Raw genomic sequence first — 7,500 nt, 5'->3', positions numbered from 1 at the left:
ATTGCTTAAAAACAGCAGTAAAAGTGAATACATCCTGAAAAGTGAAGAGAATAATATCCTACGTGTCGGTAGTAAGCTCCTGAGGAAGCACTCTTCTCGTGATGACTTCACATACGACTTCAAACAGCCGGACTAACATACCTAAAAAGTCCTGGGTGTGAAATAGGGAGTATTCAAACAGAAACAACAACAACCACAACAATAACATAAATACATGCATGGGTTTGTTTCCCCCAGGCGCCAGGAAGAGATTAATATTGATATGGAGCGAAACGTATCTTGGAATCGTGACCGCTACATCACATTACACTTCTAAGGCTGTGCACTTGCTATCTAAGAACAGGAAAATGATCCTAAATATCTAATAAACAAGAGAGATAATCAGGATTTTGGTGTCCCAAGATGCAACCGAAACTATATATAATGTCATATTTCAGTGGAAGACATCACACATGTAATTGACAGCTGCCCCCGAAATTCCATCTATGTACTACCTCCACATGCGACACGGCGTTGTAGCAAAAATAATTTCCATTGCCATTCAGTAAAAATGCAACACACAGTGACACCTTTATATCAGTACCATTTCGTTTCTCTGCATTCATTGTCTCTTAATTTCTTACTTTACATGTCATATATGATCCTTTCTCTACCTGAAATAACGGAACACGTTTTAATTTCTTTAACATTCTTTCCTGAATGTATTTAAACAACTACACGTATACGTACCACTAAATAAAAAGGGTTACGGAAGCAGTTAATTCAGTCTTTTGGCTAGGTAGGAACGACAAAGCAAATTTCATACACTTCACACCACTTTGTTTTAGAAAATTATTGAAACATTGTATATAGAAGGTATGTGCCTCAGAAAATAATTAGACAATAGACACAATGGTAATTAGATTGAATCTTATATTTAATGCCAACAGTTTAAATCCACAAGCCTATTCCGGACTTGTTACTTACCCTCAATTAACTCTATCTTCCGTGAACGTAACTCCGGTCTGCATATCTTACAGGATTTGCTTGCAGGTTTTATAATTCAAAGATTCTGAAAGAGATTTTCCGTGTATGTGTTTGAATAGCACAGTCATATTATATAGTAATATGTGTATTGCTTTCGAACTCAGCGTATTGTATTGGAACTCAGCGAGTGAATAAACATAACAATATATGCGCTTTCTTTGTAAAGGCACGTATTCGATGAACGTACCCATAATAAAAAAAGATAAAAGGATCACTTGCTGACTGAATGCATCCCTAAGACTATTAGACTTCACAAAAAGTAGCAGGTGAAACCATTCAAAGCGTATACCAGTATATATTGTAGCTATACAAAAATGGTATTGTGGCGACTGAATAATGGTTGACCCGATGCTCAGTCAGGAATTACCTTTGCTAAAATCTCAAGTAAAAGCAAACTGACTTGTCAGAGATGTAGCGTCCTTAATACGAACACATTTTATTTGACACCTTTGGTTATATATCGGTATTAACACATCAAATTGTTAGACAAACTGAATTGTTAAGTGTAGATATTTTGAAAACATATACATTGTACTACTTCATTATATCATACCATCAGCCTTCATGTCAGCTGTAGTCATACACATAACAATAAATAGTTTAAATAATTTAATATGACCTCTCAGCGAAGATATATTTAATAGAATATATTATATAGGCGGCATATGAACTTTCCTGTATTTAATTTAATTGGAAACAACATTTCGTTAGTCGACAGAAAGAGCACACCTTAAGAACGCCTTTAACGATATATCATTAGTCGACAGATGATGTCTCCGGAGATAAACGACAAATAACGACGTTTACAAATTGGCAGTAACATCAACGTTTATTACTAATTCTGTATGACCAAGAAAATGGTGAATATGCAAAAACTAAATATAAAAACTGCTTACGGAATCTAAATGAAGTGATTATAGCTCTGTAATTTTAACATAGTATTTATTTTTCGATTGCCGAAAAGAACGTCAGCAGCATTTGTGATTTACTTACTATTACTACAACTACTATTACTACAACAGCCCGCTCCTGATTGCACTGCTGCTACCGCTGTCGCTGCTGATAATGGTGGTATGTCTGCTACTGCTACTCTCCTTCCCCCTCCCAGCCCCTCTCCTCCTCCTACTACTGATTGATACGAATGACGGTGAGGTTGATGACGGTAATTTCTTCGTACTTTTTGGCACAAGACCTGTAAGGGTGATTGGAGGGGAAAGTCGATTACATCGGGCCCAGTTCACCACCTCTATTTTACTTCATTTATCTTGTAAGGATGAAAGATGAAGTCAAACTTGGTGGTGTTTGAACGAAAAAGACGGAAGAAATTACGTTTAGCATTTTGTCCAACGCTCTAACTAGTCGTCCACTCTTACGTTCACTTTCTCTACTATTACAAAGTCGCTGCCTTTGTAATAGAAGAGAAAGAGAGTGAGAGAGAAAGACAGACAGAACGTGAAAGCTGGCAAAGTAACCGACAAGATATTGCTTATTTATGATAGCTGCTTTTAAGTATTTGGGGCACAATACATACTTCATTACATAATGTATATACACGGTGAGGTTTTACAGATTTGGTTACATTTCAACATGCTTTATTCTCATTTTTACTAGCATCAAAAGTAAATGCAAAACTAGAGTAATCTATTAAACAGTTTTAACGAATGATATTCTTAAATTATGGAACGAATTTTTTACCAAGCTCGTTTGCTAGCAAAATAAGATTGAGGTTTTGGATACAATGAGGAAAAAATATTAGGAAAACCTGACAAGCTAGATGATTTCTGAGAAAATCTTAATATTTGATGCTAAAAGAAATATAGGAAAAGCCTTAACAATGCCTGAACAGATTTGAACACCATAAAGGTATTTATGGTTTATCTCACATGACACAATAAGTTATGGTATGGTGGAAAGAATAGGTGATCCAGTTAAAATGCCAATACCAGTAAATAAAATTAGACGAATAGCAACAAAGACCACATTAACGCAACGGCAAGGACAATGCTATTTTTTTTCTTTTGTAGGAACAGGACTTGCAATTATGAGTGAAGAAGCGTAGTCGATTATATCGATTTCTGTGCACAACTTCTACTTATTTCATCGACTCCGAAAGAATGAAGAGCGAAGTCAGCCTCGGCCCAATTTCAACTCGGAACGTGGAGCTGGGTGAACTGCAGCTCAGATTTTTTTCCCAGCGTGGATACGCTTCTGCAAGCTCGCCGCCTTAGATCCTCTGAATATTGGCTTAAAATTTTAACCCAACATCAGCAATTTCAAGAAAGGGTGCATACTAATTACATCGGCCCCAACACTCAATTGATAATTGCCTTATCGACCCCGAAAGGATGAATAGAAAATCGACCGAAGCGGAATTCTGGAATCAAACTTGCAGCATTTGAACGCAGAATAAAAATGGTCGGAAAAAACTTCACGAAGCTTATTCTTCAACGAATCTGCATGTTGACCGCTTTAGAGATACTCAATATTGGTTTCAAATTTTGGCACAAGGCTAGGCATTTCGGGGAAAGGTGCTAGTGGTTAACATCGACCCCAGTGTTTTTGAACCAAAAACCTGCAGACAGACGAAATGCCGTTAAACGTTTTACCCGGCGTGCTAACGATTCTGCCAGTATCAATATTCGTTTCTACTCTAGGCACAATGCCCGAAATTTTGGGGGCGGGGGCCAGTCGGTTAGATCGACCCCAGTACGCAACTGGTGCTTCATTTATCCACACCGAAATGATGGAACGCAAAATCGACCTCAGCGGAATTTGAACCCAGAACATGCAGACAGACGAAATGCCGCTAAACGTTTTACCCGGGGTACAAACGATTATGCCGGTCTCAATATTCAAAACTTATAACACGTTTGAGAAATATAATCTAAGTTCGATTCTTTACAGTGTAGAATCTATTTTAGAAAGACTAACGATGAATAACCTCAACATACAAAAGACACACACGCACACAGACTCACACACAGACACACACACATATACACACACACGCACAGAGTGTGTGTATTAAAAGTTAATAGGCAATAATCTTTATGACGTTTTATTTCTACAGGTTCTGCCATGTGCTTCAGATTTGTGCTTCAGACTTGTTAATATATTGATATTTTTCCTTTTAGCATCTCAGTTTTGTGTGACCCTTTCTAGAAGAACCTCATCTGATTCGGAGTTTTTTATTTCCAAACATCAGAACGAGGACACTTGTCAGAAGTTTGACCACGGTCTGAGTTAGATGATGTTGATTCCTCTCCTTTCTCCGTTAAATTGTTCAATCGCTGTTGGCTATGGGAAGAACTATCCCAGAGTTTTGAGCCGTTTTAACTGGTTAAATCCATCCTCGGACTAACTTAGGATACGCCTCTGTCAAAATCACTGACTTCTTGTACTCATGGGGTTCTCGGCACAGCTAGTTGCGTAAGCAATTAATATACTCTGATCTGAAATGAAAATTAATACATCAACAAATTTGTAGCAACAGGTAGTGTCCGCGGAAATAACCAGGAACATGAGGGATGTCAGTTCAATTTCGAGATTTTAGTATATATATACAGGGAGGAAAAGAGAGTGAGATACATACATGCACGCATATATGCATATACGCATTCACACACACACACATTATATGTGTATATATATATATATATATATATATATATATATATATATATATATATATATATATATATATATATATATATATACATACATATATACGTGTGTATGTGTGTGTATGTGTGTGCGTGAGAGAGAGAGAGAGATGTGTGGGTGTTTGTGTGTTTGCGTTGGAATGCTTGTTGCACAGCTAGGATTAACCAGCGGAATAGTTTTATAATTATGGATTATGTCGTTTTTAATATTACCTGATGTGCAAGCATTCTACGGGAATTTAAAACGATATGAATCGATCTCGGTATTTGACTAGTACTTTTTAATCAATCACTTGAATTTGAAACGCATATTTGACCTATATTGATATTAAAAAGCACGGTACCGTAAATAAATACTGTTCCAATTATTTTATGTATGCACGGATATAAGCGCATATATATCATTATTGAAATATAATTTAATCGAAGTAATAACGATATAGTTTTCGAGAAGGGATTATAGCACGAGGATTCTATGAAATGCCACCTTAATAATAAGCCATTAATGTTGAGACTGGCAAGTTAATGAAATTAAACCTAAACGATTATCTGACATTCAATGAATAGCACACACGTACTTCATAACTACTGACTTTTGTCTCTTAACAAATTTAGTATTGTACCATGTAGTTGTGAATATAATAACTAATACCGCATGGCCAGTCACGATTGTTATTTACAATTACGTTTTTGTTTGTGATTGGTTTGGTGATTAACCAATAATAACGTAAAGGCACTTTGAAATCAAGCGGACTACTTAGATTAATGTTTAGAATAAAACTTCGCGTTATGGCGATGTTGGATACTTACTTGTAATACTAGTTACATATTATAATATAAGACATAGTGTAGTGCATTCCGCATATCAGAGTGAAAGGAAAGTAACATTTGAACCAAACGAATTCGTTCTTAACCTTAATTAATACGATGAAATCCTGAATCGATAAATGAATATCAAATTTTCAGATTCATTGATAAAAGATTAAAGAACGTTTGCGTCAACTCAGCTAAAAGACGGTGAATAATCTGATTGATATTGCGTGATATGGACGTCAGATACTTGGATAACATGTGTTGTGTCAGACGTTCGAGAATTTCAATCGATCTAATCGGTTGTAGATCAATAGAAAAGGCTTTCCAATATGCTAGTGTGTGTAACATCTGAAAGACTTTCAACGTAATTGCTTGTTGAATACGATGTTATCTTTTGTATAATTATTGTTAATTCCATAATAGGATGTATGTCTGCAGTATCAACAACAATTATATTAATATATATTAACAATGCTCGAACAAATAGTGTCTGCTTAATCACGATTTTCAATGGGTATTGCAGTGATACAGAGAAACTATAATTTACTGTTGATTGTTCCTACTCACAATAACAAACGTTACTTTGTTGCTCTTCCTAATTGATTTGTCGGCAAAATCTGTCAGAAATCACTGATTATATGATCACTCTACTAGACTTCGTAGCCTATAAACCGCAAATGATATCCTGCAACATTTCAGACCAAATATTGAATCGGTACATCAGAAATAACTGTACAAACACTTCGCCACTAATTCAACTTCTGTCCTATAAATTCCGAGATACATTATACTAAGAAAAAAGTACTACGCTCATAACTTAGATAATTATTATCGTGTATGCTCTATCGGTGCTAGCTTCTAACTTGTCAAAGAAAAATGATCTTCAATATTTACAACTAATGGAACACATCATTGAATAATAGATTTCTAAATACACAATGTATAAGAACACCAAATCTTGTCACGTGTACTTATATATACATCTGGACCATAACAGCGACAACTACAAAAATATATTGTAGTTGTATAAAGTGATCATCTGTTTCTATCTTCATATCACACCTCATCCATAGCCACCGGTCTTCTGTATCTGTCTTGGCTTTCACATCTCTTGCAAACTGATCGTACGTTTTTCTCCTGCTATGCTTTTTGTTTTGTTCATTTATTGGTTAAATTTTTCTTTAGTTGTATAGTTCTCAGTGTTGATGACGCCGGCCTTCTTCGTGTATTTCAACAGCGGTTCCACAGCATTTTTTATATACAACCCTAGGCTTTTTCCCTCTGTTTCGTTACAGTCCTGGCAACTGATTAAACCTCTCCATCCATTCTTCTGGGCAAGTACAGCCTATCAATGTCACTCTTAGGGTAGACGTCTCCATATACTGACACCATTTTTCTGCTCTTGGTATTTATTTTTCTCATTTCTCTCTTGTCCCAATATATAATTCCCGATTACTATTATTATTATTATTGTTATTATTATTATTATTATTATTATTATTATTATTATTATTATTATTATTATTATTATTATTATTATTATTATTATTGAATCATGCGTTGTTTGAAGGAACGCTTATCATTATCACCAACATTATTCTTACTTTAATTTTTATTGCCAGTTCCATTTCTAATATAGTAGACGTGGCACTGCTTATGCAAGCGTGCTTGCTTCTGTTGCTGTTGCTGTTAGCAGTCGTGTTATTTGTGCTGCTGCTGTTGTTTGCTGCCTCAGACAACCACTTTTGACCAGGTCAAGGTCGGCAATATTTGATGTTATTAGAGCTGATAACTCAGAACATGTCAAGCTTATCTGTAGTTTCTTAAATATGTAGGTTGCTTATCTTCTGCATTCGTTATCAGTTCTGGAAAGTCAGTTTTAAGTGTTGGACGCGCTTCAAATATTCCTGGATATAAAATAGGAAACTTTGCGGGTTGGAACATTTAAAGAAGAACAAATGGATTCATTAAAATGTGTTTCTTTTCAAATTGCTTAAGT

This window comes from Octopus bimaculoides, chromosome 19 (genome assembly GCF_046866305.1).
Source record: "Octopus bimaculoides isolate indiv1 chromosome 19, ASM4686630v1, whole genome shotgun sequence".
In the NCBI taxonomy this organism is placed as follows: domain Eukaryota; kingdom Metazoa; phylum Mollusca; class Cephalopoda; order Octopoda; family Octopodidae; genus Octopus; species Octopus bimaculoides.
Note: the sequence above shows the minus strand (reverse complement) of the source record.